Here is a 14,685-nt window from a genome sequence, read left to right on the forward strand (position 1 = left end):
GTCGTGCTTGATATGTACTATAAAAAAATTCTAACTACCAAGCCCTTCACTCAATCCTAATGAAAATTCGTGAGAATGAACCTCGGACCCCATTCTTATTCTCGGTGAAATATGCAGCGGATTGAACAATTAAGACGAAATTCCTGAGATTAAACGGCGTTTATTGCCTATACATGGAAATTAAATTTACACAGTACACCCACCGAACCCCCCCCCCCCACCCTCCTTCCTATTCACATTGCTTGTCTGATTTTACTGGATCTCTCATCTTGAACCTTTATTTTCAACCTAGTTCAAGTCTAGATTAGTGTACTAATTACCAGACCTATTCGTTCATGTTTAAGAGAGATATGAATTTTGGGGCATTTGAGTTTCGATTGGCGTGCTTGACATGTACTGTAGAAAAAAATTCTAACTCCCGAACCCCTTACTCAATCCTAATGACATTTTGTGTAAATGTACCGCGGACCTCATTCTAATCACAGGATGAATGACCATCTTTAAGTCCTCCTTAAAGATAGCTTAAAGGTGTTTAAAGGTAGCTTAAAGACGATCTTTAAGCCACCTTTAAGCTACCTTTAAGCTAGATGTGTTGCTTAAAGGTGGCTTAAAGAAAGCGTAAAGATGGCTTAAAGGCAGCTTAAAGACTATCTTTAAGCCACCTTTAAGCCACCTTTAAGGACAACTTATAGGTCCTTAATGTCCAAACTTCTTTAAGCCACCTTTGAGCCACCTTTAAGCTACCTTTAAGCCACCTTTAAGCCATTAAAAAAATTTTAATTCAATATTGTGCTTAATTTCCAACAAAATGTATTAACTTTATGAAAGAAAAGGTATTAAAACGGTTTTTGTTCTAGAAAGAAAAATGGAAAAAAAACACACACAAAAAACCGGCCACGGCGAGAATTGAACCCGGGACCCTTAGTTTACTAGCATCACCACACTTCCTCTGCGCCACGGCAACTTACATATATATGAGCGTTTTTATATCCTATATATCAGTGGATATTGAATCACTGTATTGAATGTGTTTACTTGACAAGATTTTGACAAAACATTCAGTTTGTAACAATCAATTATATCTAATGTATAAATTACATGCATGCATGTATTTAGAATGAAATACGGAACTTGGTCCTCAGTGAACAAAAATATATTATACCTAAATGGAAACCGTTAGGTTCACTATAGTAGGCTTTCTTAGTTAATAAATTTAAACCGAGTAGATATACGTTCATCTAATTCATAGCTATAAAAATGTAAGAAAGAAAATGAAATCATTTCTTTTATTAAATGCATTGATACTATTAGGGTATTTGTTCAATTTCCCGCAATTTCCCGGTTTTCATGATCGCGGCGCCGTTCCAATATGTTTAAATATTTATATGTAATTGTATGTACATGATTTTTTAAGTATCAATTCTATAACAAACAAAATTACCAATTACCGGTGACGTATTTACTGCGTGTGGCAATTTCAAATGACTTGTACATACAATTGTATGATGTGCCAGGCCGGGTATATTTGACATATTTACCCTTATACATATATTTAAATAATCAACCCCTATTTATGATCACCGGTACATTAATTGATTAGCCTCAAGATTTTACTCTTACATACATGTATCGTTAATTTGTAGACGTAACATCTTTGAAACCCAGAGCTAGGAAATAATACTTTGAAAATGAATTACAAATGTAAATTAGCTTTTATTCACTAGACTTATATATATATATATATATATCGTATACTCGTACATACTAAGATTCAACGCCTTTAGAAACCCTGGGGTGCACCTGGGCACACGACACACCTGTTGTGTATATCTTGTATATTCTGTGTTAGTTCCAGGGGTTTTCTTAAGTTGGACAAACAATATACTTTAATTAGATATACACAAACATGCATATGGGCACACGACACAACTGTTGTGTATATCTTGTATATTCTGTGCTAGTTCCAGGAGTTTTCTTAAGTTGGATAAACAATAGACTCTAATTAGATATACACAAACGAACAAAACTATGTCTAGACAAACAAAGCAGTAATATCCTGCCCGATATAACAAAGGCAGTTGAGAGTCTTTTCATCTTTAACATGTATCTAGCATATCTAGAGTTAGAAATAATGAAAATTGAAAAAAAATACAAACCTTAAACCGATTATCAAATTAAATCATGCATTTTTGGTTCATTATCTTTATTTTGTTTAATAACCGGATGAACTGAGAGAGAGAGAGAGAGAGAGAGAGAGAGAGAGAGAGAGAGATTTTTTCACCGATTAATTTATAATAGGAAACAAACATACTTTAATTAGTTTTATGCACATATTAAGATACAGAGACTGCGCTCATCCCTACAATAATTTTGAAACCCCCAAAAAATTATAAAGACTTTTATAACGGCAATCTGTGTCCATCGGAGTGGTGCTGATGATAGCGATCTGTGATTAATGGAGCGACGATTAAAACCGCCTGGAACACCCCCCCCCCCTTCCTTGGAAATTATATTATCACTCGGATGACCCCCGCCCATCTCTAAAAAAGAGCTTTTGCATTTAATATATGTTTTTATTGTTCAGCTTGATCAATATTGACTTAAAGGTCACTTAAAGACAGTGTAAAGGCAGTGTAAAGAGAGCGTTAATGCCACTTAAAGATGCTTAAAGGTGGCTTAAAGGTGGCTTAAAGAAGTTTGGACATTAAGGACCTATAAGCACTTGCTTAAAGGTGACTTAAAGGCGGCTTAAAGGTTGTATAGCCTTTAAGCTCCTTTAAGTCACCTTTAAGCCACCTTTAAGGACTTGCTTAAAGATGGTTTTTCGCCTGGTGCATTGTCTGCCAAACATGCAGCAGATTAAACAATTAAAAAGAAATTCCTGAGATCAAACGGTGAGTATAGCCTGTATGGGGACTTAAAATTTACACAGTACAAGGGATGTAAACAGTCGCGTAATTTTTCTGTTGCATGTGTATTTCTTGTTTTCCGTTTAGTCTGTATCTACGATAGCGTGTGAACTACTTATGAATGTTAGAACTGTGGACATTACTGTCATCAAATTTTTACCGAATAAATTTACGTGTCACATGTACTGATTTCGTTATTTCTACATTTATAAAGATTTTATCAATCCTGCTGAAATAAAACAGTCAAACATAATAGTAAACAACACGAAAAAAATTCTCAACACTGAAATACATGAGTAAAATGCATGAGTCATTGTCTTAGGACTTCACCTAATTGTTGTTAACCATTTCCGAGATCCACACCTCAATATTCTATTTTCGATTTATTTAAGACGAAAATCAAGCTCGGGTCTTTTCACCCCCCTCCTTCCAGACACAAACACGCATCAATATTTCAAATGACCTCGCACTGTTACCAAACCTGAATAGTCAGACATCTTACACGTTGTTTTTCATCTCATACAAATCTCATACAAAAACTCAGCTCCTCTCCCGGGCGTAAACGCCCCAAATTCAAAGACAATTCGGGAATTGTTTCGCGTCAGCCATGTTTTGAGATACCTGCAAAGGCTGTGTGTTCTAATCTCGCCGGAGCCAAGATTTGTTCTTTCTCTCTATTTCCTTCTCTCCTTTTTATTTAATGTTCTACCAAAATATTCAACATAAAAGGGTTGTTGGACTGTAGTACAAGTTGAAAAACACTCTTCAATTAGGATTTAGACAAAAACAGTCTTTTATTATTAGTACATACTTCTATTCTTATTGTTATTGGGGTCTTCCGTTTACAAAGGCAGACCCTCTTTTTTTCTTCGGTTTCTTTTTATTACAGATCATTAGACCTGTTATTAGGTCAAAAGACCTCTTATTTAATACGAAATAAAATGGGGCTGGTCCTTTAAATTAGGGATCCAACCGGGTGTATAATCCTTCATCCATCGCTCTTTTAGATCATATCTGCATTTCTTGATATGTTTCGTTGATGAAGAAAAAAGGCAAGATCATTTCCTCTCCTTAAAATCGGACGAATGACCTCCTCGTTGCTTGCAACGAGATTCTGTCTAGTTATTTTTCTTTTTTTTTTCTTACAAATTTTGTGCACGCGATTTCTCAGAAACGGCAGGACCGATTTTCATGAAACTTTTAAATGTTATAAATAATGATCGAAACTTTTTAGGTTTTTCAATTATATTAATGACGTCACTTCCGGTTTTGAGATATTGACGTTTTAGCGATTTTTAGAGGGTTAGCTTGTCACTCTAACTTCTCCTAAACTATAAAAGCTATTGAGTTCAAACTTTCAGAGATAGTAGACAAAAGATAGTAGATTTGCAATTTTATTTTCATTTTGAAAGGCGCCGAAGCTCGCCTGGACCCGAAAATTTACTTTAAAAAATGGCGTATTTTTTTCTTTTCTTTTTTGTGTATCTCTTTTCTGAAAAATATTTTGTGAAGACTTGTAATGTAAAAAGGTTTATAATTACAGGCCCTTTCATCTAATATCAAGAAAAAGGGCTGGCCCCTCAAATTAGGGGACTCTAAAGCCTTTTATCTGTAGCCCTTTACTAAGGGATATTTTGTGAAATGTTATAAAAGCAAATATGTGTATTTTACAGTTAAGTATCTATATGATGTACGGATTTTATCATGTGTTATGTAATTAGGGGCTTTTATGGGGCCAAAATTCCCAAAATTTGATCACCCATATCTCAGAAAGGAAAAATATTTAGAAATGCAGTACAGAAGAAAAGTTGTTAAAAATGATGTACTGAACAAAATGCAACCTTCAAAATTTCGTCAAACGGCCCCTATACGGGGATAAGGGATCGGCCCCTAAAACCTTCTTTCTCATTTATCTCCAGAACGGTAACACATTTTTAAACACTTCTTGAACACAAAATGTGTTTAGAATAACATGACCTTTTACATGATATAATGAAAAAGGGGCTGGCCCCTTAGATTAGGGAACCAAAGGGCTCTAAAGTCTTTTATCTCAATCCTTTTACTAAGAGATATTTTGTGAAATGTTATATAAGCAAATATGTTTATCTTACAGTTATGTATCCAAGAGATGTACGGATTTTATCATGTGTAACGTAATTAGGGGTTTTAGAGGCCTTAAATCCCATTAATTGATCACCCATATCTCAGAAAGAAAACAATATTTTGAAATTCAGTACAGAAGAAAAGTTGTTCAAAATGCTGTACTTAACAAAATGCAACCATCAACATTTCGTCAAACGGCCCCTATAAGGAGATAACGGATCGGCCCCTAAAACCTTCTTTCTCATATATCTCCAGAACGGTAACGAATTCCAAAACATTTGTGTGAACAAAATGTGTTAAGAATTAAATGTCCTTTCATATGATATCAATAAAAAGGGGCTGGCCCCTTAAATTAGGGAACCAAAGGGCTCTAAAGTCTTTTATCTATACCCTCTTACTCAGTGATATTTTGTGAAATGTTATATAAGCAAATATGTTTATCTTACAGTTGAATATCCATAGGATGTACGGATTTTATCATGTGTTATGTATTTAGGGGCTCTTAGGGGCCAAAAGTCCCAAAATTTTACAACCCAAATCTCAGAAAGGAAAAATATATTGAAATGCAGTACAGAAGAAACGTTGTTCAAAATGTTGTACTTAACAAAATGCATCCTTCAAAATTTCGACAAACGGCCCCTAAAAGGGGATAAAGGATCAACCCCTAAAACCTTCTTTCTTATATATCTCCAGAACGGTAACGAACATTCTAAACACCTGTTGAACAAAATGTGTTTAAAATTACATGACCTTTCATATGATATCAAGAAAAAGGGACTGGCCCCTTAAATTAGGGATCAATAGGTTCTAAAATATTTTATCTATAGCATTTTACTGAGAGCCATTTTGTTAAAGGTTATTAAAGCTAGATTAGGTATAATACGTTTATATATCCTAACAACATAATGATTTTCTCTTGCGTTACCAAATAAAGGTTTCTAAGGACCAGACGTAAACAAGTTTAATCTTTTCTATCTTAATTAGAAGAAATGCAAGTATTTAAAAAAGCAATGTAAGAGAACTTATAAAAAAGGATACAAAAAAGCATTAGTACTTCACTCCTTTATTCATACTATGTTTTGTTGTCGAAAATCAAAGTCGATGATGTCATATAAGGCCTCTTCGTTGCTTGTAACGAGATCGTGTCTAGTTATTATTTTTTTTTTCCACAAATTTTGTGCACTCGATATCTCGAAAACAATTCGGCTGATTTCGACCATTTTTTCACAGATGATTGCCAGTGGTCATAATTCTAGAATTTATTTGAAATTTTTAAAATCGTTCCGATTTACGGCTGATTTTGTAAGTTTTTACGACCAACTATAAGAGATATGAATATGAAATTTTCAGGATAGGTAGACCATAGTTTGAAGGTGTGCAGAATGTAGTTTTTTGGCGCCATTGGCGCCATTTCTTTGAGCTCGCCTAGGCTCGAAAATTGGGTTCGAATTTTCATTCAAAATGTTCATTCGTTTTGATCTGTATCTTTTTATAAGTTGATATTTTATTAAGACATATATTATAAAAGAAGTAAAAAATCAAAAGTTCCTTCAAACAAAATCAAAAAATAGGGGCTGGCCCCTTAAATTAGGGGCCAAGACACTCGTTAACTCTATTACAAATAACTTAAAAACGATAAAGATTTTGTAATGCATTATAGAAGCGAAGTTGTTGATCGTTACAATATCTATCAGGTAAAATAATGCCACGCCCATTTATTACGTAATTAGGGATTTTTAGGGACCAAAGTACTTAAACTTTGACACATAATATCTAGAAGTAGACATATTTTGTTGAGCATTGTAGAAGAGAAAATCTTTGCATTGATGTTGATAATCGATTCCATTAATCAAAGCACCAATGTCTGTCCCCATTAGGGATCGTGAGGGCTGGCCCCTAAAATATCCAATCATTTGTATCTAAAAAATGAATAACAATTCTAAATAAGTGTAAGAACAAAAAATGTAAGTATTCGTGAGACCTTAGAACACTACTGTCTATAAAAACCCCTGTCCGTATGAAAATACCGTCTTCCCCTGTCACCCCCTGTGTTTTCACTGTCATCCCCTGTACATCCCCTGTGTGCCACTGTACAGAGCCCCTGTATACACTGTCATCCCCTGTGCGCCCCTGTACACATCCCCCCTGTGTGCCATTGTAAGCCCCTGTCACCCCCTGTACGCCCATGTCATCCCCTTTAAGCCAGTGTATACCCCTGTACATGCCCCCGACATCCCCTGTACATTGTTTGATTGTTTTTTTTTCAATATTATTTTCTTAATTCAACTTTTGAAATCACACGTGTTATATTTTGAGCTACAAGTCAATATTTGCACTTAACAGCGCCGAATCACAAGACACTGTTATCGTAATGTTAGAAATCACATGTTTTAATTGATAATTTATTGATACATCAATAATCATGCTAACAACTAAAGATTTGAGATTCACCGGGTAGTAAACCTCAGGTGAGGGCGGGAATTATTTTTTATAATAGCTGTGCAAGCCCTCAGGGCATGTAGTCCTTTAGAGCTTGTAGTCCTAATGTTTAAAAATCAAACATAAAAATACAACATAGAGTGAATTATTAATTTTTTTTAAAATTGTCTACAGATTATATGTACACTTTACTTATGAATATCTTAAGCCTATGAATCATATGATTCTTGGTAATAAACAACACACTAGACACTAAAATAATTTAATTCTGGTTGTAACGCGCTTTCTGATTGGCTAAAAAAATTGTTTTATATCGTATAAAGAATGTTGCCTACGTCATAGTAAGACTAACGTCAACAACGTATCAATACGCCTGACGTTACGTTTGAATTTTGTACAATTTGATGTCAATTTAAAGGTCAAATGATCGTTTTTACCTACAATGAAGAGTAGAAAAATTAAATTATAAGCAATGAATTCAATATTTATTAGTTTTATACGATATAAAATGGTTTGAAACAGTTTACGCTTTTTTATAAACCGCTTCGCGGTTTATAAAGCGTAAACTGCCCCAAACCATTTTATATCGTATAAAACAAATAAATATTGAATTCATTCCTTAAATCAAGCGCGGCACATGGTTTTTAATTTTGTATATATCTTAACATATAGGAGCGCACTAAAACCAATAAATCAGTCAGAATATAGAATTTATAATCAGCTGTGTAACGATAGAGTACACCTTTCTTCTTTTTTTAACGAAGTTCTTGGTTATACCTTCATTAATTTCCCGTGAATAGCAAAAAAAAGATTCAATAGCTTATATAAGTTTGCCTAAGAAATTATTTTAGTATGTTTGTTCTATAATCCTATAATTTTGAAGTTTGACCTCAATGAGATAACCCATAATTTTCATTTCGATGTTACAAAATCAGTATAGTTAAACACTTAGGAAACTCCTAAATCTTTTAGGATCAATTTTTGCACCCTTATTCTTCCTTCATGACAGTATTACAAGGATATAACAATCATTAATTAGAGGAAATCTTCTTTAATAAAAAGTTTACACCCCCACGAGGAAACCCATAATTTTCATTTTAACATTAAAAGGTCAGTATAGTAACTCATTCAAATATATGTAAAATCTTTTTTTATTAATTTTTCCATTCTAATTTATTCTTTCTTACATTATTGCAAAGGAAATGGCAACATTTATTCAGGGAAGATCCATATGATTATGAAGTTTAACCCCCATGAGTACCCATAATTTTCATTTCAATGTCCATTACCAAAATATTGACCTTCTGGCAACACAATCTGGCATTATTGCAGCAATATTGCAGCAACATTATGGCAATACATTGCGGCAATGTTGCTGCTGTAACGTATGCAAATGAGATTGCGGCAATATTGCCAGAAAGATGTTGCCGCAAAGTTTTGCTGCAACATATTATTGCGACAACACCTTTCTGGCAAAACATTGCGGCAATATTGCTGTTGTGTCGTTTTGCGTATGCAAATGAGATTGCGGCAATATTGCCAGAAAGATGTTGCCGCAAAAGTTTTGCTGCAATACATTGTTGCGACAACACCTTTCTGGCAATACTTGAGATTGCAGCAATATTGCAAGAAAAATGTTACGGCAAAAATTTTGCTGCAACACCTTTCTGGCAATACATTTGCATAAGAAAAATGACATTGCAAAAAATATTGGTTCAATGCATTTTCTGTGGTCTGGCATCAATGGTACAATATATGTAATATTTATAAATAAAGAATGTATACAGTAAAGCAATCATGTATATTATATTAATCTACAACAAAAATGAAACAAAAATTCTTTAATTGCCATTAAAGTTTTATTTTTTTAACAGATGCAAAAAGGTTACAAGTCAAACATTTTGCATTAAATTTGGACTTTTCAAAAATGAAAAAGACAGTTTGTGATTACACAATATTAAAGAAGATCTGATACTGGAATTTCAACATGCTTTTAAAAGACACAAGTTAAAATTAATAATCTTTAAATTTAACACAATTTATAAATACAATAAACACAAATATGATGAACAAATCATGATGAAATTTGATTAAAAGGACTCAGCCGATCAGTGACGATTTGTTGCTGCAGATAAACATGTATTGCAGTTTGATTGACACAACGCGCACAGACGGATATGGACAAACGTTCACTGTTTACCATAAGCAAAGCTCAAACCATATACCGATAGTTCACAAGCCCTGCACAACCACTTGCTGTATTACGATTGATCGAGGCATTCGTCCTGGGCATTCCAAATGTCCTTTTTTTTGACAGTCTCGTGGGCATTATGATTTCACACTTAAACAATAAGATTTATTTAGAATATAAATTAAATCAGATTATTATAGCAATGTTATATTTTGGCTTGACTCATGATTAGCGCCATAATTTTTTGCGCGTAATGGCATACCATACATGACGTCGTTCTGTTTATATTTGACGTCATCACACTCCTAGCTGTTGAATTCGAGAGGTGGGTGCAATTTTGTTCTGTTATTTCGAGCTAGCTGTTGAATTCGAGAGATTCGATGCAACAGAGGCAGAAATCGCACTCCCTTGAGGAAGGGGGGAGGACGTCAAACACCAAAAGAAAATTGTCCGGGAAAGCAAGACTACCGGGAGTAAAAAGAAAATGCAAGGCGGTGGACCCGGAGAAAGCCCAGGAAACTGCGCCGAATCACGGATGAGCTGGACCAAGTACCACCACGGACCTGGCGGATGTTGTGTCATCCGTGGCAGAGAGGATGATTCCGGAGTTAAACAAAACCATCGAAACCATCATACCAAAAAGATTGGACACATCTGAAGGTAGCCACGTCTCCTTTAATCAGTCTACTACATGTAATAATCAGCATGTGTACCAAATTTGTCTGATTCAGATGATGTAGTTTGTTTTGATGCAATTTCTCCCTCATGTTCATCTCAGTCAATTACAAGTACTCATGATGACATAAGTATGCATGTACCCCAGTCAGTAAAACAAAAGATAATGAATGGGGAATTTGTTGAATTGCATACGCTTTTGAATAAGCAAAATGATTTAGAAGCTCAAAAAAATAAGGTCTTATTCATGAATGGGCAATTTACATTGAAACCTACAAATGTGATCAAAATTACAACAATTGATGCTAGGTTGGATGCTTTTTTTCATTTCATGAGTATTTATTTGTCCGCACATATTAATGAAACTCACAGTCTTATCAAATATATAGCAAATGTTAAACTCGGTGCCAGTCGTGTTTCCGGCGGATTGGGTTGGAGAGATTATGGCCGCCAGTTTCGTCTGAAGAAAGCTTAAGACAATTCAATATCATTGGGGAAAATTGACCAGGAGTTATGGCTTCTTTACATTACTCCAAATGTGCATTCAGTTTTGAAAAACACTCAAGCAAGTCCAAAATTTTGTTACGAATACAATAACAACGGTTTCTGTCGTTTACAAAACTGCATATACCAACATCAATGTTTAAAATGTCAAAACAAACACCCTGCTATCCATTGTTTTGACAAACAATCGTTGCACAAATTTCCCAGTTCAAACATTTTTCAAGCTTCACAATCAGCCTCATCAAATTTTCGTCAGTCAGGCTTTAGACGCCAATTTAACTCTTTTCGTGGAAAACACCGGTTCAACTCCAGTTAATGTCAAAAGTGTGTGTCCTTATCTAGCAGTTTATCCAAATCAATCTGTTGCTTTTAAATTAAGAAATGGTTTTACGTATGGATTTTTTTCTACAATATCAAGGTCCGCGAATTTCAACAACCTGTAATAATTTAGTTTCTGTACATGATCATCCTAATGGAGTGAAATAAAAGATTGACAAAGAAAGTTTACTGGGTCGGATAGCAGATCCCTTTGATACTAAACCATTGTTTAATTTAAGGTTATCACCTATTGGGGTAGTTGCAAAAAAGATGGTGGTTGGCGTTTAATCCATCATCTTTCACATCCTGCTGATTTCAGTGTAAACGATTTTATAGATCCGGAAGCATGTTCTGTACATTATACTTCTTTTGATGAGGTTTTAGAAATGGTTGGGTCACTAGGTAAGGGTGCTGTATTAGGAAAAATGGATGTAAAGTCAGCATTTAGATTGCTACCAGTTCACCCTTCAGATCACCAATTACTTGGTTTTAAATTCAATAATTTTTACTACTATGATATGTGCTTTCCAATAGGATGTTCAATTAGTTGTGCCCTGTGGGAAAAAGTTGCACATTTTGTTCAGTGGGTAGTTGAAGTGAAAACTGGAGTTCACACTCTGAATCATTACCTAGACAATTTTATATTTGCAGAAGACACCTCTAAAATATATGAATTGTTGATGTCTTCATTTAGAAAAACATGTTTTGAATTTGGTATTCCCTTAGCGGAAGATAAAACAGAGGGTCCTAAAACTGTTAGTACGTTCTTAGGTATTGTAATAGATACAGATAATATGATTATTAGAATTCCTAATGACAAAATACTGACTTTAGAAACAGCAATCTTAGAAATGTTACAGAAAGAAAAAGTTACTCTTGGAAAGTTACAATCTCTAGTAGGTTCTATTAACTTTTGCGCAAAAGCAATTCCATCAGCTAGAGCATTCAATAGAAGATTTTGTGATGCTACGTGTGGAATTAAGCACTCAAGTCATTTCATTAGAGGAACGTCTGGGATGAGATCAGATCTTTGTGTGTGGCTAGATTTTATACCCAAGTACAAGGGTAGCTTAAATTTCATGAATGCCAATTGGTTATCAAATGACCAACTACATCTTTATACTGATAGCGCAGGCAATCATCAGTTGGGTTGTGGTGTCAACTTCAATGGTCAGTGGGCTTATTTTGAATGGCCCGCCTGCTGGAAAGACCTCGACATTATGTCAGTAATAACTTTTTTAGAATTAGTGCCAATTGTTCTTGCAGTTGATCTATTTAGGACTCAATTTTGTGACAAAAAGATTTTATTTCACACCAACAACAAAGCTATAGTTTCAATTTCAAACAAAAAATCGTCAAAGTCAGTTAGGGTTATGGAATTGGTTCGGCATTTAGTTTTACATGCCATGATTCACAATATCTACTTTAAAACTTGTCACATTGCTGGTTATAACAATGTTATTGCCGATTCTATTTCACGCAAACAGTGGACCAGATTTCGAGCTCTTGCCACACTATCCAGGCCACGCCCGATCCAGATTCCAGAGGATTTTATACAAATGATCTCGAAGCTGAAATAAAACGCTTAACGCTTAATTCAATAGCACTAAACGCAAAAAATTCTTACTCATCTAGTCTAAGTATTTTTGAGCAATTCAGGCTGTTATACGAGCTCAATTTAATTTGGCCTCCCCCTGTTTCACACATTTGCAGTTTTATTGCTCATCTATCGCTGACAGATTTAGCCCGTGCTACTATTTCTTCTTATATATCCGGTATTGGTTTCAAATGCAAACTTGTAGGAGCCTCGGACAACTCTCAAAATTTTTTAGTCAAAATTTTTGGAAGGAATCAAAAGGTCAAAACATTCAAAAGATTGCAGACTTCCGATTACAAAAAACATTCTCAAAAAACTTATTAATGTAACATCATTAGTATGCTCGTCAAAGTTTGAGACAATCCTTTTTTCATCGGCATTTTCTTTGGCTTATCATGGTTTCCTTCGAGTTGGTGAATTTACTGCTAATTCAAATGGCAAAAATCAAACCATTTGTATTGAACATTTTAAATTTAAAACAAATCACAAATCGGGGGAGGATTACATAGAGTTAAAAATTCCTTTCTCTAAAACTGATCAGTCAGGAAAGGGAGTATTGATAACGTTGGAGCCAGCAAAAAAATCTATATGTCCTGTATTATGGTTGAAAAAATATCTGTCAATCAGACCAAATGTTAGTGGGCAGCTATTCATGCATTTGAACGGCAGTCCCCTTACAAGATTTCAATTCTGCTCAATATTAAATAAATCTCTAGAAATTACCGGTCTTCCAAAATCTCGCTACATATCTCATTCCTTCCGTATCGGGGCGGCTTCAGATAGTTTCTCTTACGGGCATTCAGAATCAGAAATTAAAAAACAAGGTAGATGGAGTTCCAATGCTTAACAGAATTATATATTATACTTCAGTAACGTCTAGAGTCATTTCTAATATTTTTATATAGATAGTGGAAAAGTTGTTTGGATCGTTGGTTCATCGATTATTAAATGGGCATTCTTCTACGCCAAAAACTCCATAGATGGTGTGAATTTGGGATTAGAAAGACATCACTACAGTTTGTTTTGGCAAGGTAAAGGAGGAAAGAATTGGTTTGACATTATTCCAAAAATAAAGCTATTATTAAGGTATGAATCTCCTTCAGAAATCTTAGTTATTCACTGTGGTGCTAATGATATAGGCAAAATCCCATTACTACGTTTTCGCGCAATTATGCAATCTACAATTACAGAATTGAATGAAATTCTTCCCAAAACAACTATAGGGTGGTCAAATATGCTGCCAAGGATATCCTGGTGTTTCAGCTCCGACGTTAAATCTCAAAATCTTGCTGCCATTAGACTTAACAATTTTTTGAATCGCTTAGTCTCGGTAAATGGTGGGTTCTTTATTAAATACCCAGAAATCACGTGGCGTGCAAAAGAGATGTTTCGTAGTGATGGTGTTCATCTGTCAAACATTGGTAATTGTGTATTACTATTTAACTTACAAAGGGCTTTGCAACAAGTGTGTTTTCCGGAAAAAAATATATTAACTAGTTTGACTTTGCTTGTGGCCACACCTACATAAGTGTTCATCTGTCAAACATTGGTAATTGTGTATTACTATTTAACTTACAAAGGGCTTTGCAACAAGTGTGTTTTCCGGAAAAAAATATATCAACTAGTTTGACTTTGCTTGTGGCCACACCTACATAAGTATATATACATGTAAATGTTGAGCGTCTCTCATTCCACCAAACTTTGTTGGCGGTGGTTGTCTTTTCAATAGACAACCATTTGGCGCTTATTGGAGACGCGTTTTATCTAATTTACATAGCTTACAACTTCTGCTGAGTATATGCTTACCCAGTACCAGTATGAATGTTGTCATAGTTTATAAGTATTATAAAACTTCTATAAGGATAAAGGTTATAATGATAAGGTTTATAAGGTTATAAGGATAATGTTTATAAGGTTATAAACATATAAGGGTCAATATGTTATAAGGA

General features: G+C 34.5%; 1 pseudogene; it reads left to right on the top strand.

Moving 5' to 3' along the window:
- Window positions 1–9,866: 9,866 nt before the first annotated feature.
- LOC128168632 (uncharacterized) lies at window positions 9,867–11,137 on the top strand (annotated as a pseudogene).
- Window positions 11,138–14,685: the final 3,548 nt, after the last annotated feature.

Source organism: Crassostrea angulata, unplaced genomic scaffold, assembly GCF_025612915.1.
Source record: "Crassostrea angulata isolate pt1a10 unplaced genomic scaffold, ASM2561291v2 HiC_scaffold_22, whole genome shotgun sequence".
In the NCBI taxonomy this organism is placed as follows: domain Eukaryota; kingdom Metazoa; phylum Mollusca; class Bivalvia; order Ostreida; family Ostreidae; genus Magallana; species Magallana angulata.